The sequence below is a fragment of the Dasypus novemcinctus genome, chromosome 18 (genome assembly GCF_030445035.2).
Source record: "Dasypus novemcinctus isolate mDasNov1 chromosome 18, mDasNov1.1.hap2, whole genome shotgun sequence".
Classification (NCBI taxonomy): domain Eukaryota; kingdom Metazoa; phylum Chordata; class Mammalia; order Cingulata; family Dasypodidae; genus Dasypus; species Dasypus novemcinctus.
The window spans coordinates 48221345-48247932 of NC_080690.1; the positions used below are offsets into that span (position 1 = coordinate 48221345).

Genomic DNA, 26588 nt, shown 5'->3' on the forward strand with positions numbered 1-26588 from the left:
AAAAAAGAAAGAAAGGGTTCTTCTTAAAAACATAACCACAATACCATTTTCCTATCTTAAAAACAATAGTAATTTCTTCCACAAATTCTTTTTTACCATCTATATTTTAAAAACTACAGAAAGCGTCCTAATAAAAATGCATAGCTGGTGAGTTATTACAAGGCAGACACCCTTGAAACCAGCACTGGGTCAAAATGAGATCTTTGCTGGCCTCCTCAGGAGCGCTCCATGTCCTGATCACATTCCCTCCTTCCTAAAATCACTGCCCTCCTGCACTTGATGGTCATCGTTTCCTTGCTTTTCCTCACCCAAGTATGCATTCCCAGACACTATAATCTAGTTTTCCCTGTTTCATGTTTGTTTTTTTCTGTTAAAGTAAAATTTCACACAGATATAATTCACCCTCTTTAGTTTAGAGTTCTACAAGGCTTTTTTTTCCCTCTTAATATCAGGAATTTATTGGCTCATGGTTTCAGAGGCTAGAAGGCTGGCTTCCTTCTGGGATCAGTATCCCCTGGCTGGCTGGCAAACTTTGGGGCTCCTTGGCTTTTCTGTCATTTGATGATGTCCTCTCCTTTTTTATTCAGGTTCCATTGACTTCCAGCTTCTGGTTCCTCCCCAAGACTTTCTCTCTTGAGGTCAACAAGTTTTCAAGAATGCCTACAGTTGTGTAACCACAACTCCAGTGAAGATATACAACATTTCCATCACCCTAAGAAATGCCTTGTGGCCCTTTCAAGTCAACCCTTTTCTCCATATCCAGCCTCTGGAAACCATTGATTTGTCTTCTGCCCCTATAGCTTTGCCTTTTCTACAATGTCATGTAGGTGGATTATACAGCATATGCCTTTTGCACCTGGCCTCTTTCTTTCATTTTTTTAAAGATTTATTTTTTATTTATTTCTCTCCCCTTCCCCACCTGCCCCCGCCCAGTTGTCTGCTCTCTGTGTCCATTTGCTGTGTGTTCTTCTGTGCCCGCTTGTATTCTTGTTAGTAGCACGAGGAATCTGTGTCTCTTTTTGTTGCATCATCTTGCTGTGTCAGCTTTCCATGTGTGCAGCACCACTCCTGGGCAGGCTGCACTTTTTTCACACTGGGTGGTAGCTCTCCTTACAGGACGCACTCCTTGAGCATGGGGCTCCCCTATGTGGCAGACACCCCTGCGTGGCATGGTACTCCTTGCATGCATCAGCACTGTGCATGGGCCAGCTCATCATACAGGTCAGGAGGCCCAGAGTTTGAACCCTAGACCTCCCACGGGATAGGCAGATGCTCTATCTGTTGAGCCAAATCCGCTTCCCTGGCCTCTTTCACTTAGCACAGGCAGCCAAGATTCACCCAAAGTGTTGTACGTGTTCATAGTTTGTTCCTTTCTGTCACTGACGATTATTCCATGGCGCCTACCTCAGTTTATCCAGTGGCCAGGTGAGGAACATTTGGACTGTTTTCAATGTTTGGTGATTATGAATAAAGTCACTATAGACATTCATATTCAGGTATATATATTTTTTCATATAAATGTAAGTTTTCATTTCACTTAGGTAAATACCCAGGAGTGGGATTTCTGGGTTATGTGGCAAGCGGATGTTTAACTTTATAAGAAACTGCCAAGAGGTTTCCCAAACTGGCTGTACTAATTTGTACACATAGTTCATGAGCGGCCCAGTTACTCTGCATCCTTGCTGGCACTGTTTCTTGTGGGTATTTGTTGCCAATCTAATAGATGTGTAGTGGTACCACATTGTTTAATTTGCATTTCCCTAGTGACTAATAATGATGAACACTTTTTCATGTGCTTCTTGCTTTGTTTTCAATATGCCTTTTAAGTCTTTTATAAATCTTTTCCAATTTATTAATGGGAAATCATAAGTATGCATGATTTTATTGGTTCTGTAACAAATTATCCAAAAATGGAAGCAATATTTAAAAATTATGATTCAAATGCAGTCTTAAAAGGAATGGAGAGCATCTAGAATATATAAAGAACTTGCAAAACTCAACAGTAAAAAGATCAAACAATCCAATTAGAAAATGGGCAAAAGGCATGAATACATTTCAACAAAGGATATACAGATGGCAAGCAAGCACACAAAAAGGTGCTCATTATTAGTCATCAAGGAAATGCAAATCAAACATGCAGAGACATTACTACACATCCATCAAGATAAAAATAGTGATACCACCAAAGGCTGGTGAGGATGCAGAGAAGCCAGACCACTTACACACTGCTGGTGAGAATGGAAAATGGTACAACCACCCTGAAAACAGCCTGGCAGTTTCTTACAGATTTAAATATGCAATTATCATGTGATCCATTAATTGCTCTCTTGGGCATTTATCCCAGAGATATGAAGACTTAAGTTCACACAGAAACCCTATACACGAAAGTTCATAGTAGCCTTATTGATAACAGCCCAAAGCTAGAATCTGCCCAGATATCCCTCAACAAGTGAATGGTCAAACGAATTTTGGTACCTACATACTGTAGAACATGCCTCAATAATTAAGAGACATGAATTCTTGACATGGCCAACAGCTTGGATGACTCTCCAGGGAATTATGCCAAGTAAAAAGTCAATCCCAAAAGGTTACATACTGTGTAATGTCATTTCTATAGCATTTTTGAAACGACAAAATGTTAGAAACAGAGGACAGACTAGTGATTGGCAGAGAGTGGGAGGAGGGGAGTTTGCCAGGAAGGAAATGGGTCTGGCTATCAAAGAGCAATAGGAGGGGCCCTAGCAGTGCTGGAGCTGTTCAGTATCTTGACTGTAGAGGGAGTATATGGACAAATGGCAATTCCTGCAAAGCAGATGACGATGAAGTTCCAGGTAATTCTAGCGTGTTTCCTAAGGTGATGAGGCATCTAACCTCACTGGATTAGAAAAGGGCAGCAGGCATTTCTTCTGGGTAGATGCCATCCTGGGTGGGCATCAACTGTGCTCCATACCCCCTCCCAATCTGGTTGGCTTGGGGAGGGGTGACCCTCATTACACTGGGGTGCCAGCTGAGTGGTGGAGAGAGAGAGGAGCCACTCCTGCACCCTTCTTCCTCCCACATCTCTCTTCCTTAAGTCTCTTTTCACTGGCACACTCCTGCTTGCTTTACCTTTGAAAGGAGAAAACAGAGTGTAGTGTCATGGGAAAACCCTTGCTGGAGTGTAATCTGACTTGGGTTCTTCTCTGAGCCGGTGCTTACTCTCTTGGGCCTCAAACTTAGGGAGTGAGATGAGATACCTTGTTTTCTAGAATTCCATCGTCCTAGCCCCTGATTCTGCCAAGCTAGTGGGAAGAAGACAACCTCAGGTCCTTAGGGGTCTTCTACCCTCCAGGGTGAGCTTGGTGGCTCTTCCTGCAGCCCACAGGCCATGGCAGGAACTCTGGCCTCCCTTAGGGGCCCAGAGAAGACAGTGCTCCTGGGAGGTGCCTCCCAGCTGCACACAGAACATGATGGATATGATGAAAGGATGTGATGTAGGGACACGATGTAGGGACGTGATGTAGCCCTGCTCAGCAGGACTATGGGGAGGCAGGAGTTTGCAGAACCACAGACCTCTCTTCATTTTTACCCCAGTCTTAGAGAAAACTCCTTTCTAAATTGAGGAAAGCACTTCTTTCTCCTTTCAAATTTCTGACCAGGAGAATTTTATCTATACTGAGAATGCTCTCTCTCCTCTGTAGCAGGGCTTTTTGGAAACAAACGCAGGCAGGGAAGGGTTTTGGTAGCCACCTTCTTTTCCCTTCCACAGGAACCCTCTTCTGCTTCTGGTGGTGGGGCACAATTTGGCATAACCTACTCAGATGGGGCTCTTTTTCTCTGTTAGTGGCCATTCCAAGGCTTAGCAAGGGGCTCACTAGTCTTTAGCTAGTGCATCTGGGGGCAGAACTGAAGGGATATGCTGCCCCAATCTCCTCTCCCTTCAACCCATGAGCAGAGCAGCTACAGGGCTTCCCCCTAGTCTGGCCGGGAATGCCAATGGGTTATGTGGCCATGCACGTACTCAGAATTTCAATGGCTCCTCCTGTCACTTCCAGCTCCTTGTCTTGTTTCTGGAACTGCTGCCAGCTTCTTCTTCTGCTCAGCCAGCATGCTCTTGAAGGCTGTGTTCACTTTGGCCATTCTCCACTGCCCAGAACAGGGAAGGCCTCCAGGAAGATCTGTGAAACTGCTTCTATGGACCAGCTGTCTTCTTTCTTCCACTCCATGTGAAGAGAGGGGTTTTTTCCTCTAGGCCTTAGCACCTTCATCCCTGGTGGACCAAGCTGATGGAGGCCCTCAGGGTAGACAGCTGAGCAGGACTGGGTTCTGGGGCCCAGAGAACCTGGCCTGAACCTTGACAAGACTTTGGCCATGTCAAGGCCAGGAGAAGAGGGGACTGTAAGCTGGAGAAGAAAAAGCTTGAGAGGCCACAAGAGCCATCTTCACATTTTGGCAGGGCAATTAAAAAGTAGAGGGAACAGATTGCAAAAGCCCAGAAGTTCCAAGGGAGACAAATTTGGGGTACAGCCTAAGGAAGAATGTTCAAAGCATGACAAATAGTATGGAAAGATACTCAGCAAATTTATAACTGGGGCCGGAACCACAACTGGGGGTTGTAGCCCAAGATCACTTTAACCTTATCTGGAATGTTTGAATTCTTATTTATTTCAAAGGGAAATGTGTTCAAGTTTTTCCTCTATTAAGAACAAAAAAAGATTTAAAGGGAGGCATTTCTCACTGCTTCCCAATGGAAGTTTCTCATCATTGGAGATGTGACCAGCTGAGGCTACTGGCCACCTACCACAGAGAGTCAGAGGGAAGTCCCTGTGCTTTGTTAGTGTGATGGGGACACAACAGGATATCCCAAATCAGGCTACTGAATAGCCATCTGGGGAGCTTGTTGAACTACAGAGATCATGGTTTAGGAGGTCTGACCTGGGGAAAGCCAGAAGCATCTTTTTCTTTTTCTGAGTTTTTTTTCAAAGTGCCATAAAATTTTAACCTTGACTAGTGTTTTAGTTTGCTAAGCTGCTGAAAGCAGATATGATAAAACATATTGACTCGAACTATGGGAATTTATAAGCTTACCATCTTACTGTTTTGGAGCCATGAAAATGTCCAAATCAAGGCATCATCAAGACAATGCTTTCTTCCTGAAGACCGACTGCCAGCTGCTCTGTCATATGGCCAGGCATGTGGAGGAATCTGGTGGTCTCTCCCTTCCCTTCAGTTTTTGGTTTTTTTTTTTGCTTTCAACTTCTTGCTTCCATGGCTCTTTCTGTATTCATCCTGTTTATAAAGGCCTCCAGCAAGAAGATTAAGACCCACCCCGGGCCATACCTTAACTGAAGTAACCTATTTGAAAGGTCTTACCTACAACAGATTTACACTCACAAGGATGGATAGCTTTAAGAACATAATTTTCTGGGATACGTGTGGTTTCAAGTCTCCACAACTAGAGATCCAATTGAATGATATTAAAGAACCATTATGACATTATTTGCTTAGGTGTGATAATGTTATTATGTTTATATTTTCACAGAGTCCTAATCTTTCAGAGATACATACTGAAATGTTTACGGATTAACTAATATAATGTAAGGGATGTGCTTCAAAATAATTAGGGGGGACAGTATATGGGGGTACAAATGAGATATAATTGACCATGAAGGTGGGTAACAGTCATGTGGTGCTTCATTATGATATTGTATTTTTAATTTGTTTTAAATTTTCCATAAATTAAAAATTTCCCCAGGTGACTCTATGATCACCCAGATGGATAATCTGCCCTATTTCCTAATTATTGTTCATTACTGTTACCTGACCCTATATATGCAGGAACTATAGTAACTAGCCAGGCCAGGTTCATTTCCCCAGCCCAATTTGGAGGGAGCACAAAAGCAGAAGTTATGAGATACATTAACAAGAAATGAGTTTGGTAAAAGATTCACAGACATACAAATTTGGTCCATGGTATCACTGACCTGTATTCAACTGGAAATGGTTAAAATGAAGGTAAATGTAGAAGACTTTTTTCTTATTTTTAATCAGTTTAAAGCTAATTTAATTTAACCAAGGAGGTGAAAAATTTGTACATAAACTGAAACTACAAAGCATTGCTGAAGAAATTAAAGATTTAAATAAATAGAAAGACATTCTGTGTCCAGATTGGAAAACTTAATATTGTTAACATGGCAATACTCCCAAAAGCAATCTACAGATTCAATGCAATCCCTAAAAAAATTTTAAAAGCTTTTTTTTTCCGAAATGGAAAAGCTGATCCTCAACTTCATATAGAATTTAAAGGGCCCTGAATAGCCAAAACAATATGGGAAAAATAAAGTTGGAAGCCTCATATTTCCTGATTTCAAAACTTGCTACAAAGCTACAAGTAACCTAAATAGGGTAGTACTGGGAAAAGGATAGACATATAGACAAATAGAATAGAATTGAGAGACCAGAAATAAGCCCATATATCTATGACCAATTGATTTTCCACAAGGGTGCCAAGACAATTCAATGGGGGATGAATTCTCTCTTTAACAAATAGTGCTGGAACAACTGGATAGCCACATGCAAAATGACTCATAATGGATCAATACCTAAATATGACTGCTAAAATTATAAAACTCTTGGAGTAAAACACAGGATTAAATCTTCATGACCTTGAATTTGGCAATGAATTCTTAAATATGACACCAAATGTATAAGCAACAAGTGAAGCAAGATGTAAATTCAACTTCATCAAAATTAAAAACTTTTGTGCATGAAAGGGCATTATCAAGAAAGTGAAAGACAACTTACAGAATGGGAGAAAATATTTGCAAGCTATACATCTGGTAAGCAATAATATCCAGTCTATATAAAGAATTCTTACAAATGAACAACAACAACAACAACAAACTCATTTAAAAATGGGAAAAAGTCTTGAATAGATATTTCTCCAAAGAAAGTATGCAAATGGCCAAAAGACATATGAAAAGATGCTCAATATCATAAGCCATTAGGGAAATGCATATCAAAACCACAACAAGATAATACTTTACACCCACTAGGATGGCTATTACTTAAAAAAAAGGGGGCGGGGACAACAAATGTTGGTGAGGATGTGGAGAATTTACAACCTCATATATTGCTGGTGGGAATATAAAATGGTGCAGCTGCTGTGGAAAACATTTTCCTCAAAAAACTAAACACTGAATTACCATATATGACCCAGCAATTCCATTTCTAGGTATATACCCAAAAGAATTGAAAGCAGGTAGTCAAACAAATACTTGTTCATGGATATTCATAGCAGCACTGTTCACAATAGCCAAAAGATGGGAAAAACCCATGTCCATCAATGAATAAATGGATAAACAAATTGTGATATATATATATACAATGACATAAAAAGGAATGAAGTCATAAAAAGGAATGAAGTACTGATCCACGATATAATGTGGGTGAACCTTGAAAACATTATGCTAAGTCAAAGATTCCAGACATAAAAAGTCACATATTGTGTGATCCCATTTGTATGAAATGTCCAGATTAGGCAAGCCCATAGAAACAGAAAGCAGTAGCTGGGGGAAGGAGAGAATGGGGCAGTAACTGCTTACTGGGTACAGGGTTTTATTTCAGGGTGATAAAAATATTTTGGAAGTAGATAGAGGTGGCAGTTGCACAAAATTTTGAATATACTAAATGCCACTGAATTTTTTACTTTAATAATTTTGTACTATGCAAATCTCACCCCAATAAAACAAAAGAAAAAAGATAAGGAATATATAAAGAATTTGCACAACTGAAAAAAAAATTGTAGCAATTATTGAGAGCTTATAGTATATGTATACTTACATATGATAACACTACAAAATATGGAAGGAAGAAATTGGGAATATACTGTTCCAATATTCTTATAAGTGAAGTGGTATAATATTATTTGATGGTAGACTTTTTTTTTAAGATTTAATTTATTTATCCATTTCTTCCTGCCCCCTCACTGTTTGCATTTGCTATATCTGTTTGCTGTGTGCTTGTCTTCTTTTTTTAAGGAGGCACCAGGAACTGAACCTGGGACCTCCCATGTGGGAGGGAAGTGCCTAAGCGCTTGAGCCACCTCCACTTCCTGCTTTGTTGGGTCTCTCATTGTGTTTTCCCCTGTGTGTCTCTTGTTGTATTATCTTGTTGCATCAGCTTGCTGCACCAGCCTGTTGCATCAGCTCACTGTCTTGCTTTTCTTCTTTAGGAGGCACCAGGAACTGAACCCAGACCTCCCATGAGGTAGGCAGGAGTTTAATTGCTTGAGTCACATCTGCTTCTTTGAGGGTAGACCCTTAGTGCAAGATGTATATTATAAACCTTAGGAACCATATTAAGCACAATTTTAAAAAGAGGTATAAATGATAAGTCAATAAAGAAGAAAAATAGAATTCATAAAACACACTTAAGCCAGAAGCAGACAGAAAAAGAGTAAAAATGGAACAGAGACCAGATGGAACAACTACAAAACAACTAGAAAGAGAGTTGATTTCAATACAACCATATAAATAATTGCATTAATGACAAATTATCTAAAACACCAATTAAATAAGTGAGGTTGTCAGATTGGATAAAAAAGTAAGATCTTACTAGATTTGTCAGCAAAGAAAGAAACCCATTTTGCAAGGTACAAAGTACAAGATGGGCCAGTGAATTTTAATGAAAGAGTACAAAAAGCTTAGAGACATGTTTTTAGATTCTACGTTGTAACTTTCCTTTAAGAAACTACTACTTGTAAAGTTTTTACATAGAATCAAAGAAGACTATCCAAAATTTATCTGGAAAGGCTATTGAAATACTGCTTCCACAACAACAAAATATACCTTCTTAAGTGCATATGGACCACTCTCCAGATAAACCATATCTTATGTCACAAAACAAGTCTCAAAAAATTAAAAAATATTGAACTCTTACAATGTATCTTCTCCAACCACAATGGAATGAAGTTAGAAATCAATAACAGGGAGAAATGGAAAAATTCATAAATATGTGGAAATTAAACAACATACTCTTAAACAACAAATGGATTAAAGAGGAAATCACAAGAGAAATCTTGAGGTGAATGAAAGTGAAAACACAATGTACCCAAAATTATAAGATGCAGGAAAGGCAGTGCTGAACAGGAAATTTATAATTCTAAAGGCCTACGTTAAAAAAAAAAATAAAAATTTCAAATAGGAGACCTGACCTCAAAACTTGAAGAACTAGAAAAAGAAGCACAAACTAAACCCAAAATGAGCAGAAGGAAGGAAATAACTAAGATTAGAGAGGAGCAAGATTAAATAGAGAAAAAAAAAATAGAAAGAATCAACAAAACCAAAAATTGGTTCTTTGGCAAGATCAACAAAATTGACAAAACTCTAGCTAGACTGATGAATCAAAAAAGAGACAGGACACAAATGATTAAAATCAGAAATGAAAAGGGAGACATTACTACCAACCCCACTGAAGTAAAAAAAAGTTTATGAGGATAATATGAACTGTAGGCCAACAAAATAACCTAGATGAAATGGACAAATTCCTAGAAACACACAAACTACTTCCACTGATTCAAAAAAGTAATAGAAAATCACAACAAACCAGTAATAAAAATACCTCTCTGAGAATGCTCATGGCATTAATAATAGGGTAGTTTATGGAAAACATACACTAAATGTAAGCTACGGACTATAGTTAGTGGTAACATTTCAATGATGCTCTTTGATCATTTGTAATAAATGTTCTACAACAATGCAAGGTGGAGGTGGTGGGGTGATAGATGAGAATCCCGTATGTTATGCCTGCTTGCTTTGTAAACTCACAACTTCTCTAGTTTAAAAAAAAACCTATACATTAAAATTGCTCTTTTCCTAAAATACTTGAACTGGCAGTATTAAACATCAGCAAAATTTATAAATAAAGTTGTTAATTTAAAAAACAAAAAGCCTCTCAAGGAAAAGCCTAGAATTAGACAGATGCACAGGGAAATTTTTGAAAAATTTTTAATTTTTTTTATTTCATAGGGAAATTTTATCAAACATTCCAAGAAGAATGAACACCAATACAGTTCAAACTCTTCCACAAAATTGAAGAGGAGGGAACACTTCCAAAATCACTCTTTGAGGCCAACATCATCCTCATACCAAAGCCAGATAAAGAATCTAGAGTATAGGTTGCAGGGTGTGGCAGCTTGATATTATGAATTCCATAGACAAGAAAAAGGAAATATTGATTATGTTTGTAAACTGATCTGTTTCTCTGGGTGTGATACTCTTTGACTCTACGAGATTCAGCTGAGATGTCTGATTAAATTATGTTAAGATTAGGGCTTTGATTCAACTACATCATTAGAGTGTGATGCAGCATTGAGTCCCAGCCCCCTTGGGCTGATAAAATAGACTCTTACACAGAAGTAGACACAGAGATGCAGACATGTGAGAAAAGAGAGAAGGCTCCATTACACATGGCAGTGGCCCCAGGAAGAGAAATGAGCCTGATAGCCTACAGCTGCAGGTGAGCCCAGAGAGAAATGAGCCCCAGGGAGAGAGATGAGACTTACGCCAGCCTACAGCTGAGATAGGAAGAAGCTTGGACCATGGAGCCTTAAGAGGAAGAAGGAAGGCTGAACCCTCACAGAAACCAGTAGCCATCTTGCTCCAACATGTGGCAACAGACTTTAGTGAGGGAAGTAACTTACCTCTTTATGACCTTGTGATTGTAAGTTTCTACCCCCAAATATGTATCTTTTATAATAGCCAATAGATTTTATAAAGGGTACCTTGCATCAGCACCCCTTTGGCTGACTAATAACATGGGTATGAGGTGGGGGTAGGGAATGGGAAGTTATGGCTTAAAATATACAGAGTTCCTATTTGGAATGATGGAAATGTTTTGGTAATGGATGGTGATGATGTTGGCACAACATTGTGAACTGTAATTAACAGCACTGAAATATATATATTTGAATGTGGTTAAAAGGAGAAATATTAGGTTGTATATATGCTAAAGAATGAAACTTTTAAAAAACACTGAACAGCACTAACACAAACAGTGAAGCCTAAGGTAAACCATGGACTATAATTAATAGTATAATTATAAAAATGTGCTTTCATCAATTGTAACAAATGTACTACACCAATGCAAGGTATAATGCATGCTATAGTAGTATATGGGAATCCTGAATTTAATGCATGATTGCTCTGTAAACCCACAATTTCTCTAATAAAAAGAAAGAGACCACAGGAAAAGAAAATTACAGATCAATATCGTTTATGAATATAATACAGAAATTCTCAACAAAATATTAGCAACCTAAGTCCAACAGCACATTAAATGAATTATATACCATGATCAAGTGGGATTTATCCCAGGTATGCAAGGGTGGTTCAGTATAAGAAAATCAATTAATATAATACATCACATTTACAGAATGAAGGGGCAAAAACTATGTGATCAGTGCCTGGCACCAGGTGAAGCAGGGTGGACTGAAAATCACAGTGCAGGTAGAGGCCGGCTACATCTAGATCAGATTGCAGCTCTAGCATAAGCCCCAGCCCCACCTCCAGCAGGGATGATGTATTAACTTTAATTTTAAAAAAGTGTTTAAAAAAATAAAAACAATAAAAACATACACTTCTGAAATTGCTCCTGGTTTTTGGAACAGGTCTTCCCTGGTATGACTCTTTATGGGCTTGGGACCCCATCACCAGCCCTTTCTGGGCATAGGAGAAGATGATTAGATTCGTGCTCATACCCAGCCTGCTATAGGCCTCTTGTGGCTGGCCAGCTCAGTGGCTTCTTGCCTTCCTTAGCCTCTGCTGCCTGCCTGGGTCTGCCTGCAGGCTCGGCTTTCTTCCCAGCTTGCCCTTGCCTCCCCAGCTTGGATCAAGCTCACTTTCTAGTCTGCTCTCCATCTCGGCTCACCCTCAGGTTGCAGAGTACATTAATAGGCCCAGTTCTTTACCTGCCTTTATCCATACCCTTCACCATTGTTTTATTAAGTTTCCTAGGCTGTTTAAGCAAACACCATGAAATTGTTTGGCTTAAACAATGGGAATTTGCTTATGGGTTTGCAACTTGGAAAATGTCCAAATCAAGGCATCATCAAAGCAAGGCCTTCTCCCTGACTGTGGCATTGTGGGGCTGCCTACTGGTGATCCCTAGTCTTTAGCTTGTCACTTGGCAAGGTACATGTGGGTGTCTCTTGGTCTCTTCCTTCTCTTTCAGGTGCTGTTTCAGCTTCTTGCTTCTGTGGCATCCTCTCTCTGTCTGAGTTTCATTCTCTTAAAGGACTCCAATAATAGACTTGATTGAGGTGGGTCACACTTTAACTGATGTGGTTTCATCAACAGGTCCTACTTAAGATGGGTTTCTATCCATGGGAATGGATAACTTTAGAAAAAGTTTTTTGTTTGTTTGTTTTTCTGGAGTACATACAGCTTCAAACCACCACAACCATATAACTTTGCAGGGCTCTCATTCTGACTCCGGGTTGGCCATGTGTTGGCCAATGGAACAAGGCTGAACTGATAGTGTGGCAGTTATGAGCCTGAACTTCAAGAAGCTCTGTGTGCTTGCTGTCTTGTGCATTTCTGCTAGCTCCAAAAGAAGGGCAAAGCCTGCTGGGCCTCAGGAGGAGGATGAGATACATATGTGAGATACATGGAAGAACTGCCCACCTAGGTGGCTCCAGCCCAGCACAGAATCTAGCAGGACCCCAGCCCACCCACAAATTCAGGAAAAATAAGAAGATATTGTTTTTTTAAGCTGTTGAGCTTTGGGGGTGGTTTGTTTCACAGCAATAGCTAACTGATACATGGAAAAGAAGCACCAGGCTGTGAGCTACCTGGATTGAAGTAGGAAGTGCTTACACAAGTGAATCAAGAATTTCCACAACTTTTTGAACATGCCCTATATAGTTAGGCATTTAGTAGCACTCTGCCTAGCACAAGACAGAGGTGTAGTAAAGGCAATTAGAGACCTTTCCCTCAGACCAAAGAGCAATGGGCAGCTCTTATCCCAAGGTTCATGGTCCTTCAAGAGTAACTTCTCAGGAAACATCCTGTCAGCTGGGACAGGAGCTGAGGTAGGATGGAGGCTAGACGCTTGATCCTTTCAGATCACACCAAGTGAGGCCTAGTGACACAGTGTCTGCCAGATTCTAGGCCTCTCCTATGTCACAGGAGGGCATTCTTTTCAGCTGGCCTTGCCACTCCTTTCTAGGCTTCTTATAGGCCACGCCCCTGATGTTTCACATGGTGTTTCTTCAGAAGAAGCCATGTCCCTGAGAGGGTAGGGTATTGACCTGTGCATCGGTGTGTTGAAGCTTGACCATGTCACAGCTCCTCATCTGTAAGTGTCGGGCTTGAGGGCTTTGACTTTATCCACATACACTAGAGTCTTCATGCTTGCTATGACTCATTTCCTATAATACCTCTACTAGTTTCTCCAGCATGATTTCCAAAAATGGGGGTACCTCCAGGTTCTATGTACTGGCTTTATAAACAAATATGTGCATGGTAGGGAATTCTAGACATTTTTCAGCCACCAAGTTTCCATTCTTTGGTTCCAGAGACTCCTTAATTTCCTTCTGGGGAACTCCTTCCCTGCTACTGCAGGAACCAGAGGAACAGGTCCTCCTTCTCCAAGCCTTGGGACAGCCAGGTGTGGGGCACCTGACCAGAGCTCAGATAATCAGGCTTTGTGCTGGGACTGAGCAAGAGTTGCAGGAATGGAGAGAGATGGGATGCTCATCAGAGCAGTTGGGCGCTGAACATACTGTGTGCACTGTTTGGGTCCCACTGCTCAGTTATTCAGAGTTCCACTAGCCTCCAGTCCAGCTCACCCAGCCTGACTTGTAAAGGATTCCTCTTGCTTGGACTGACAGAGATAGTCTCTGGGGCTTGCAGCTACAAGACCTGAAGGAAGGAAGAAATGTTTGGGTTAATAATTTTTTCATTTCACATAAGTTTTTGTTTTCCTTTTGGAGCTTAAGTTCCTTTTGGGCAGGGATTCTTTATTTTCTTTCTCTTCATCCTGAGCCTAGAAGATGACATGTAGTGGGAGATGATGCAGACCTGGGTGCGGCCAAATGGCAAGGAGCAGGTGACCTGGAGGCAGAGGGCCTGAATGTGAGACCTTGGGTTAGTCCTGTGGCATTTTTGGCCTGGGGATAATGCTAATAACAACCATCCTTCCTTCAGGCCCTAGGACCTCTGTGAAGTTCTTGGTGTAAAAGCCCTGCAGAGGTTTTGGCAGAGCTCACAGTGTCTGAAACCATCCCCAGTGCCTGACACAGCTTCTACCCCCAAGGAAGGGGAGACTTTCAAGCAAACAAACAGTTGAAATCAGGCTGGCTCCCTGGGCTTTGAGCTCTGAAGGGCCCATGCTTGATGTAATGCTTTGTATTGCCACCTTGATATTCTTAATACGTTTTGAACAAGGGGCCCACATTTTCATAAATTATGTCTTTGGCTGTGATGAAAATGTATGAGCTAACATGATGCCAAACGAAAGCAGCGCAGGCACAGGAGCACATACTGCCTGAGTCCAGTTGTCCAAATTTAAAAATGGGTGAAATCAATTTCCTGGTTTCCAGGCCTGGAGATGGGGGAGGAATAGGGGATAGTGACAGAGGAGGCCATGGTAGGGTTTCCGGGGTTCTAGAAATGTTATGTCAGTTATGACAGTGTATTAACTTCATGAAAAGTCACTCCACTGCACACCTGGGATCTTTGCACTGTTCTGCATGTTGTGTTATACTTTGCTGTCAAGTTAAAAGACAATATGTGAGTAAAGGGAAGTCGTGGGTGCTTGACCACTTTTGGGGGTGCTTAGAAGTAGCTTTTACTAAAAATGTATTTGTTGTTCATCTGAAATTAAAATTTAACCAAATATCCTGTATTTTTATTTGCTAAATCTGGCAACCCAAAGTGTGAAGCCAGGCTCAGGTGATACTCAGGCCTCAACTGGAGACATTTGTGGACCTCTGCATCCCTCAACAGCAGGGCAGGGCAGGAGGCTCCTCAGAAATCATGGCTCTTTCTCCAGGACAGACCATATGTTGGGTCTTAAGTCAGATTTCAATAAATTTTAAAAGATTGAAATTATACAAAGCACTTTTTCCAATCACAATGGAATGAAGCTGGAAATCAAAAACAGGTGGAAAAGGTGGTAATTCACAAATATATGGAGATTAAAAATGCACAAATAATCAGTGGGTCAAAGAAGAACTTAAAGAGAAATCAAATATCTCAAGATGAATGAAAATGAGAACACAACATTTCAGAACCTATGGGATGCAGGGAAGGCAGTGCTAAGAGGGAAATTTATAGCCCTCAATGCTCATATTAAAACAGAAAAATAAGTAAAATCAAAAGATTTAACTGCACATCTGGAGGAACTAAAAAAAGAACAGCAAACTAACCCAAACCAAGCAGAAGGAAAGAAATAAAAAAGATTAAAGCAGAAATAAATGAAATGGAGAATTAAAAAAAATAGAAAGAATCAACAGAACCAAAACTTTGTTCTTTGAGAATATCAACAAAATTCACAAACCTTCAGCAGGACTAACAAAGAAAAAAAAGAGAAAATGCAACTAAAAATCAGAAATGAGAAGGGGGACATTACTACTGACCCTGGAGAAATAAAAATTCATAAGAGGATATTATGAACAACTATGCCCACAAACTAGACAACATTGATGAAATGCATAAATTTCTAGAAACACAGGAAGCCCACACTGACCCTAGAAGAAATAGAAGACCTCAATAAAGCAATCAACAAAGAACTTGAAGCAATCATAAAAACTTCCCCAAAATAAAAAGCCCAGGACCAGATTCCTTCACAGGTGAATTCTACCAATCACTTTAAAAAGATCTAATACCAATCTTGCTCAAATGCTTCCAAAAACTTGAATGTGTGGGAGGGGCATTACCAAACTCATTCTTTCAATTCAACATCACCTTAACACCAAAGCCAAATAAAGATATTACAAAAAAGAAAATTACAGACCAATTTCTCTAATGAATATAGATATAAAAATCCTCAATACAATACTTGCTAACTGAATTCAAACCACATAAAAAAATTATACACCATGATCAAGTGGGTTTTATACCAGGTATACAAGAGTGATTCAACACTACAAAATCAATCAGTGTAATACACCACATTAATACACTGAAGATGAAAAACCATATATTCATCTCAATTGATGCAGAAAAGGCATTTAACAAAATACAACATTTTTTCTTGATAAAAACACCCTGAAAGATAGGAATAGAAGGAGACTTTCTCAATATATGCACATATGAAAAACCCACAGTTAACATTATACTCAATGGTGAAAGACTGAAAGCTTTTCCCCTGAGATCAGGAACAAAACAAGGATGCCCACTGTCTCCACAGTTATTCAATATTGTGCTAGAAGTTCTAGCTAGAGCAATAAGGCAAGAAAATAAATAAAGGCACCATAATAAGAAAGGAAGAAGTAAAATTTGTTATTCACTGATAATACGATCCTATACCTAGAAAATTACAAAAAATTCATAATGAAGCTATTAGACAAATAGGCTACTTTAGCAAAGTGACAGGATATCAGAATAATGTGTTAAAATCAATAGCATTTCTATACATTACTAATGAGCAAACTAAAGAGGAAGTCAGAAAAAAAATTTCATTTATAATAACAACCAAAAGAATCAAATATTTAGGAATAAATTTAATGAAGGACAAAAAAGACCTGTAGTCAGAAAACTACAAAACATTGCTAAAAGAAACCAAAGAAAACTTAAATTAATGGAAGGACTTCCATATTTATGAATTGGAAGACTAAATATCATTAAAATGCCAATTCTACCTAAACTGAGTTATAGATTCAACATAACCCCAATACAAATTCCAACAGCTTCTTAAAACTATTTTTTTTCAACAGCCTTTTTTTTTTTTTGCAGAATTGAAAAAGCCAATTATCAAATTTATCTCAAAAGGTAAGGGCCACCAAATAGCCAATAATATTTTAAAAAAGAATGAAGTTGGAGGCCTTTTACTTCCCTACATTAAAGCATATTACTTAGCTACAGTAGTAAAAACAGCATAGCACTTGAGTAAAGAGAGACAGATTGACCAATAGAATTGAACAGAGAGTTCAGAAATAGACATTCACATCTATGAGCAAGTGATTTTTGAAAAGGCTGTTTAACCCACCCAAATGGATCAGAAAAGTCTATTCAATAAATGGTTCTCAGAGAACTGGTACCCATATCTAAAAGAAAGAAAGAGGACCCCTATCTCCTATCTCACACCTTATACAAAAATTAACTCAAAATGGACCAAAGACCTAAGTGTAAAAACTAGAACTATAAAACCCCTGGAAGAAAATGTAGGGAAATATCTTCAAGATACTGTTGTAGTCGGTGGTTTCTTAAACCTTATAGCTAAATCATTAGCAATGAAAGAAAAAAAAGATAAATGGGACCTTCTCAAAATCAAACACTTTTATGCTTCAAATGCTTTTAAAAAATATTTAGTTCTCTTTGTTTAAAAAAAAATGCTGCTCTACTTACGATCCTCATCATCAATGTTAGAAATCCAGTTCAAAATATTTTTAAAATTACATAATTTAAATAATCACATAATAAAAATCTGAAATTCTTATTTACAGCAGCTGCAGGCATCACATGGACATAGGAGGAAGAAGAGACCATATCCTCCTTAGTTAGTGTGACTTTCTTTTTTTTTTTTTTAAAGATACATAGATCACAAAATATGTTACATTAAAAAGTATAAGAAGTTCCCATATACCCCGCACCCCAACCATCCCACTCCTCCCATATCATCAAAGTCTCTCCTTATTGTGGCACATTCATTGCATTTTGGTGAATACATTTTGGAGCACTGCTGCACTGCATTGATTATAGTTTACATTGTAGTTTACACTATCCCCCAGTCCATTCAGTGGGTTGTGGCAGGATATATAATGTCCAGCATCTGTTCCTGCAATATCATCAAATGACTTTAAGATGGTGAAAAGACAGCCTACTCACTGGGAGAAATTTTTCAGATACTACATATCCAATAAGGGTTTGATTTCCAAAGAGACCACACAACTCATGATAAAAAGACAAGCAACCCAGTTAAAAAATGGGTAAAAGACTTGAACAGACGTTTTTCCAAAGAGGAAATACAAATGGCCAAAAAGTACATGAAAAGATGCTCAATATCACTAGCTATTAGTAAAATGTAGATGAAAACTACAATGAGATATCATTTCATGCCTTACAGAATGGCCATTATTAATAAAACAGAAAATTACAAGTGCTGGAGAGGATTTGGAGAAATAGGAATACTCCTTCATTGTCGATGGAAATGTAGACTGGTGCAACTTCTGTGGAAGACAGTTTGGGTTTTCCTCAGGAAGCTAAACATAGAACTGCTGTATGATCCAGCAATCACGCTACTAGGGGTATATTCAGAAGAACTGAAAGCAGGGACACAAACAAATATTTGCATGCTTATGTTCTTAACGGCATTATTCACTATGGCTAAAAGATGGAAACAACCTAAGTGCCAGTCAACTTATGAATGGATAAGGAAAATGTAGTATATACATAATTTACTACTATTCAGCTGTAAGAAGAAATTAATTTTGGATGCGTATGACAACATGGATGAACCTTGAGGATATTATGTTGAGTAAAATAAGCCAGATACAAAAGGATGAATATTATATGGTCTCACTGATATGAACAAAATTTGATGAATCTTATGGAGTTAAACTATAGAGTAAATGTAGGAGAGAGACTGTGGGTTGAGAAGAGGGAGTTGAGACTGAATGTATGTAGAATGTTTAATTAGGTTGATTGTAAATATGTGGAAATGGATAGACTTGATGGTGACCCATTATAATGACACATTATAACTAACATTATATAACATTACAATGAGTATAATGTGATATGACTGAAAGGGGTAGTCTAGGAAAGTTAATGTTAATTAAAAGACAGCTCGAGGAAAATATAGGGACTGTATAATAATAGTGATTTTGGTGGTAGATGAGGATTTTGGTTAATAATACAAATATAAGAATGTTCCTCTATTACAAGGTGTTAAGAATATGGTGATACATGGGGAAAATACAACTTATGTAATTTATTTTTTTGTCTTTATTTTTTTAATATTACATTCAAAAAATATGAGGTCCCCATATACCCCCCAACCCCCACACCCCACTCCTCCTCCCACAGCAACAATCTCCTCCATCATCATGAGATATTCACTGCACTTAGTGAATACATCTCTGAGCACCGCTGCACCTCATGGTCAATGGTCCACATCATAGCCCACACTCTCCCACGTTCCACCCAGTCGGCCATGGGAGGACATACAATGTCCGGTAACTGCCCCTGCAGCATCACCCAGAACAACTCCAAGTCCCGAAAACACCTCCACAGCTCATCTCTTCCTCCCATTCTTCACCCCCAGCAGCCACCATGGCCACTTTCTCCACACCAGTGCCAAATTTTCTTCGATTACTAATCACAATAGTTCATGAATAGAATATCAGTAAGTCCACTCTAATCCATATTCCATTCCTCCATCCTGTGGACCCTGAAATGGTTGTGTCCACTCCAAATCTATATCAAGAGGGACAACTAATGTAACTTAAAGATGAAGATAACAATAATAATGTTAACTAATATTTTTGTAGCAAAGGCAAAGAAGGTACTATATCAATGCTAAAGGCAAAAACCCCCACAAAAACTGAATATGGGATTTAGTTTTATGAGACGTGAATATAATCAAGCTTTTTTTTTCATTTTCTTCATTAACCAGGAGACCTTGGTCATGTGTTGACCTAAATCTGCGCTCATTTATTCATCTTTTGGAACACTGGAGAGACAATTGAATTTGTTTTTAGGATTAAATTAGATAAATGTGCATGGACAGAATTTTTTAAAGTAATGCTTCCATAATTTGTTAAGCTGCCTTTTGTCATTTTATTTTTCGAAGTTCAAATATAATTATTAAAAAAAGAAGAGAAAATGAAATCCCAGGCCACTTTCATGTTAGCAGAAGGCTCTGGGTTCTGGGCTTCTATGTTCTTGGCTAACGTCCATAAAAGAATTTAAGGACATGCCACAGGGTAGGCAAGTGAGTAAAGAGTTTATTAAGAAACAAGAAGAGTCCACAGTCCTAGATGTGGGTAGGGGAGTGCTACAGAATGAGTCTCATGTGGGTAGGGGAGTGCTACAGGATGAGTCTCATGCAGTCCCAGGTTAGACCTCTTTAAGACTTTTTTACTCCTCCCTCTTCCTAATATGGGGGAGGAGCCCAAGCTGTTTGCTGTTCTGATTGGCTGCCCTGCCCACTAGCTGTCTTGTGAGGCCTTTTACTTGAGGCCTACTCAAAATATTACTACTAACCAAAGTATCTTACATTTGGTGTATTTTCCCCCCAACCCACTATATTATTATTATTACTATTTTTATATAATTTATACATGAACATACTCAAACTGTAAGTATAGAGTAAAAGTTGTGAACTTACAAAGCAAACATGCATAACATCATACAGGAGTTCCATATGTCAACTGACCATCAAAACCTTGCATTGTTGTGAGACATTTGTTACAAATTATGAAAGAATATCATCAAAATCTTACTAGTAACTATAGTCCATATCTTACATTTGGTGTATTTTCCCCCAACCCACACTATTATTTTTTAAAAATATATTTTTATTATGGAAGTTGCGAACTTAAAAAACAATCATGCACATGTGAAGAATTCCCATACAACACTTCTCTATCAACACACCACACTGTGGTGGAACATTAAAGATTATCAGATAAAATCATTAGACTATTAGCACTAACCATGGTCCATAGCGTACAGTTGGCACACTTTTTCCATACTCCCCTGTTATAAACACAGTACATCTTTGCAATAGATGCAAGAATATTACAGTATTGCTTTAACTACAGTCCATAAATCACTCCAGTTGTTTTTTCCCCATGTTTCTCCACATTCCCACCACCCTGAAATAGTGACAAACATCTACTCTAGCTTACAAAGGACACTCTTGCATCTGTATCATCAAAAACAATTCTCATTCACCTTTAGGTTTACTGTGTTATTCAGTCTCTAAATTATTCTCTAGCTTTCGTTCAATTGACATTTACATCCCAGACTACTCTTTTCAGCCACATTCCCACACATAAACCAGCTGTTACTCACTATAATATGTTAACCATCAACTCCATACATTCCCACACTTTTACAATAAAGTTAATTAAAACTTTACATACATGAAATATCAGTAGTCCATCTCAGTCCTTCTCTTACCTCCATTAAGAATCCACCACCTACCACCAGGTCTTGAAGATGTATTCCTCCATTGTCTTCTAGAAGCTTTATGGTTCTTGCTTTTATATTTAGGTTTTGATCCATTTTGAGTTAACTTTCATATAAGGTGTGAGATAGGGGTCCTCTTTCTTTTGGCTATGGATATCCAGTTGTCCCAGCATTGTTTGTTAAATGGACTATTCTGCCCAAGCAGGGTGAGTTTGACAGGTTTATCAAAATCACTTGACCATGGATCTGAGGGTCTGTTACTGAACCATCAATTTGGTCCCATTGGTCTATGTGTCTATCTTTATGCCAATACCAAGCAGTTTTTACCACTGTAGCTTGGTAATATGGTTTAAAGTCTGGAAGTGAGAGTCCTCCAACTTCATTTTTCCTTTTTAAGATGTTTCTGGCTATTCAGAACTCCTTACCCTTCCAAATAAATTTGATAGTTATGTCTTCCATTTATTTAAAGAATGCTGGTGGAATTTTTATCAGGCTTGCATTGAATCTGCATATCAATTTCGGTAGAATTGACATCTTGGTATTTAATCTTCCAATCTGTGACCGTGGAGTGTTCTTCCAAATATTTAGGTCTTTTTTTATTTCTTTTACCATGCATTGTAGTTTCCTGAATATAAGTGCTTTACATCCTTGGTTAAATTTATTCCTAATATTTGATTCTTTTAGTCTCTAATGTAAATGGAATTTTTTTCCTGACTTCCTCCTCAAATTGCACATGACTAGTGTCTTTTAGAGTCTATATACTTTAGTCCACCAAATTTACTAATCAGTATCTGAAGTTGGAGCCCAACTGTCTCTTCCTCCCCCATTTTTGGGAAGTGGAGCTTCCAATTCCAGCCATGGAATAGCTCCCAAGGTGGCTTGAGCCATCAGTGGAAGATGGGCACCAGCTTCTGTGGCGTGGGGTGCTCTACTTATGAATCTTCTCTGCAGATGGGCAGTCTCTTCCTTCCATTCTTTCATGAATGTTGCAGGATGCTCTTCTTGTCTCCTGGAGTCCCCAAACAGGTGCTTTAGATAGCTCTGAGTGATTACTAACTGCCCTGTAAGCACAAGCTGACTCTAGGAACTTCTTACTTTGCTGCCATCTTGCTGGTTGTACAGTATTAACATTCAAAGGCTCATATTTAGGTTACCTTCAATATCTAACAGGCAAACCCCAAATCTGATTTATGAGTTCCTAGTCATGAGCAGACTAAGTTAAACACAGATTTAAAAAGTTAAACACAAAGTTAAGCACAGATTAGAAAAGAAGCAAGAATTTTATCCACTTAGCATAGAGAAAAACATGACAGAAGCCATTTTCCAGGAACTTTTAAATCTTAACTAATGGCATATGAGGAGGGTCCTTATTCTACAAGGGAGAAGTTTAGTAAACTCCCTTGATCTTGATTCCCCATTCACTCTTCTTATTAGACACAACTAAGGCTAGAGAGGTCAGGAGTACAGGCCAGGACTGAATAATTGGTCCCCATGTTAATTTTTTTTTTTTTAAGATTTATTTAATTTATTTATTCCCCCCCCCCCCCCCGTCCCCCATTGTTTGCGCTCACTGTCTGCTCTCTGTGTCCATTGCTGTGTTCTTTCTGTGTCTGTTTGGGAGTCAGTGGGACCGAACCTAGGACCTCCCATGTGGGAGAGAAGTACTCAATCTCTAGAGCCACCTCTACTTCCTGCTTTGTCATTCTTATTGTGTTTCTTCTTTGTGTCTCCTTGTTGTGTCATCTTGTTGCATAAGTTCGCTGTCTTGCTTGTCTTCTCCAGGAGGCACCAGGAACTGAACCAGGCGGGAGCTCAATCACTTGAGTTACATCTGCTTCCCAGCTCCCATATTAATTAAGAAATTAAGAATCTTTCCTGCCATGTCAGGGGTCACCTGAGTCTCCTTCTAGTTGATGGTTTATACATGGCTTCAGGACCCTTCTGTCCTCCCCTGGGGCAATCCCACTGTGGGTCTGGGTGTTGAGGCAGCCTGGGGCCAGGTTCCTGCTTACTTGGAGCCTGGATTCCCATGGCCCTGACATGAAGGTGACTTTAATTGTGGCAGCTGAAAGGTGAGACTATCCCAGACCATGTGCCTGCTGCTCCTTTCTTTCTAAATCTTTGCAGCATGGTCTAGCTTGTTGAAAACTGGGAAGGCTGTTTCTAAAAGGGAGTTAATGGACGTTGGGGCCCAGGGCCCAGCTTTCTCCAGATTTCGGAGGCAGACTGGCTGGGTTTCTAGGTTCTGCCCCTGAGTAAGTTCCCTGAGCTTATAATTGGCTGGTTTAGTAGTGCATTTCCTCATCTCTTTAAGGAGACACAACCACATTGTCTCTAGACCTCAGGTCTGCCTGGCCTCTCCTTCTCTCTTGACCAGGTTTAACTGGAATCCAGGGTCCTATACAGAGGCCATTCCTGGATGTACTGTGGCCACATGGTGTGGCAGGAAAAGATTAGCCTCTTTCTTTTAGACTGTCAGGCAGGTTGTTCCGATTCCTGAGAACACCCCAATGGGAGTCTGCTGGAATGCTAGAGAAGCAGCCACCCATTGTTCTAGGGAGAAATGGAAAAAAGGTGTCAGCTGATCCAGTGTCCCAGATCCTGGCTGACTGAACTTTTAGCCTTCAAATTGAAGAGCCCAAGCCACTTCACCTTGGGGGACATTTGGAGTTGCTTCTCTGGTTCCCTGTGTCCCGGAAATCACAGAGAACATGAGCCTGGGCGTCCCCGGGTGAGCTATGTCTTGGGAGATGTCCGGACCTGTCTATGTTCAGATCTAAGCTACCAAACTGCGCTATTCTTTCTAGAAAAAGGGCTGGCTTGAAATCTTTCTTTTGACCTCCTATTGCAGAGGTCTTAGATAGGTTGGCAGTGAGAGAGACCAGTGCCAGGGACTGAGTTTGCAGTTAAACCAGACATTAAGAGGCATGTTGAAAAACTACAGGGTGATGTTCTGCAATTGACAGGCAAATGGCCTCAGGTGCCCTAGACATGAAGGATTACGAGGAACTTCAGAGCTTCCCAGGGGCTGAGTGAGAAAGACACCTCTGGGCACGGCCCATGGTGAGAGTCTCGGGCCCAGATCAAAGAGGGCACAGATAGGCTTTAACAAAAACTCACCATACTCTGCGGGGCAGGGGAGCATTACTTGTCTCTTTGTCTCCTGGCTTGGCTTGCCAAATATGTTAGTGGAAGGCCGGTTCTGGATTCTGGGTTTGTAGGTTCTTGGCTTATCTCGCATAAAAGAATTTAAGGACATGCCACAGGGTTAGGCAAGGGAGTAAAGAGTTTATTAAGAAACAAAAGAGTACACAGTCCTAGACATGGATGTGGGTCTGCTACAGGATGAGTCGCGTAGGGGGCCCCAGGTTAAACCTTTTTGAGAACTTTAGTCCTCCCTCTTCCTAATGCTGGGGAGGAGCCCCAGTTGTTTTCGGCTGTGATTGGCTGCCCCGCCTGTTAGCTCTCAGGGGGCCAAGGGCGAGGCCTTTTATTTGAAGGCATTTGAGGCTTCCCCTTGACCCCAGAAAGGGTTCCAAATGGGATCTTGTGGCCAGGGTCTTGCGGGATCTTTCCAGCAGGCTATCTCTCAGGAGGTTTCTGGGTGGGGTCTTGTGGCCATGTGGTCTGCCGGCAATGTTCTCTGCCAGGCCACAGCTGCCTTCCCTATTTCACTATACTAACCTGCCTCATTTCTATTCAAAATCTTGATTACTCTAGCTTTTATAGCACAGTATAGTATTATACTTAGAAATTAGGTATGGTGAGCTTTTTAAAAAATATTAGAGAAGTTGTAGGCTTACAGAAGAATCATGCATAAAATACCGTGTTCCCATATACCACCCTATCACTAATACCTCACATTAGTATGGTACATTTGTTACAACATGAAAGAACATTTTATAATTGTACTATTAACTATAGCTTATCATTTACAATAGAGTTCACTTTGTGTTGTACAGTCCTGTCTGTTTTTTAAAACTTTTATTCTGGTAACATATTTACTACCTAAAATTCCCCAGACCATGGACCCACTTAAAAGAGCTTAAGAAGAAAAAGATTTGCTTGGAAGAAACCAGGACTGCTAGAGACCCAGAGGGTGGCAGGCTACCTGCTATCCTCAGAGTAGTTCTGGCTGAAGAGTAAGGAACAGCTTATTCTCCTCGAGTATCAGTAGTCGGGGCCACATTTTTGGTTTCCCTGAAGACTTCTTTCCCTGTGTATGTTTCTCTCTTGGTTCTCTGCATGACTCTCTCAGCACCTCTGGCCACAGCCCCAGCCTACCCCCAACACGGACGTCTCACAACCCCACAGACCAGAGTTTTTGGATAGCACATAGTTTTATGTTATTTTTAAAAATTAAATGAGTTGCTAAATGTTAAAACTTGGGAGATTTCACATAGAAATGATAAGAACTCTGGCTTCTATTGGACAGTGGGCTCATGCTGGATCTGAAGCTGGCAGCTTCCTTTACTTGGGTGATATTTCCCAGCTATTGCCATCTACACAAGGCTGAACGAATAGGACTGGGGTAGAGATGGAATTGGAGACCTACCGTAGACAGAGACCGCTACAAAGGGCTGGAGAAGGAAAACGGCACAGGAGGTTCTAAAATAAGAGGAAAAACATGTAGAAAGTTACCCTGGAAAAACATTTCTTAAGCAGTGCATATTTATAGTAATATACTCATGTAAGTACAACAGCTTAATATATATGAAAATTTATAATGTGTACAGTAATTAATACACGCGCAAAATAAAATTGTGTATTTAAATTTATTAAGAGGGCACAGGAAAGAGATAAATTTGCTACAATTAAATGTGCTTATGAAGCAGCCTTAGTCCATGAATTAAGCTCCTAATCTCCAGAGGTAGCGCTAACTGACTGGGGGGACCCAGGAAGTCGATGATCACTACCTGAGCTTCGACCTTCACTAGAAAGTAAGCTCCGTGAGGGCTTCGGTGCCGGCGCGATGAGAACAGAGCCAGGTACACACTGGGCACTTACGCAGCTTGCGAAGGAGGGGCGCGCCGACCGTGGGAAAGCCGGGGTCGGTGACCTGGCCTACCTAGGTCACTCTGGCCCCAACGCCCGCCCCTCCCCTCCCCTCCCCTCCCCTCCCCTCCCCTCCCCTCCCCTCCCCTCCCCTCCCCTCCCCTCCCCTCCCCTCCACGTGGTCTCTTCTGGGGGCGGGGCCAGAGGGGCGGAGGCGGTGCGCTCTTCCCGGCGTGCCGCGCGGCGAGGCGGGAT

General features: G+C 40.1%; 1 protein-coding gene and 1 long non-coding RNA gene across 2 annotated transcripts in view; one reads left to right on the top strand and one right to left on the bottom strand.

Moving 5' to 3' along the window:
• Positions 1 to 11236: 11236 nt before the first annotated feature.
• LOC111760667 (uncharacterized) lies at positions 11237 to 26427 on the bottom strand. The gene is made up of 3 exons (XR_002794289.3): positions 26255 to 26427; positions 25894 to 25946; positions 11237 to 13901 (listed from the first exon to the last, which is right to left on the bottom strand). It is a non-coding gene; the product is annotated as an uncharacterized lncRNA (long non-coding RNA).
• Positions 13304 to 26588, top strand: part of URI1 (URI1 prefoldin like chaperone) — an 89505-nt gene continuing 76220 nt past the window's right edge. Inside the window, exon 1 of the mRNA XM_058280082.2 lies at positions 13304 to 13335. The gene's annotated coding sequence lies outside the window, so the exon portion shown is untranslated. The remainder of the gene's footprint in view (positions 13336 to 26588) is intronic.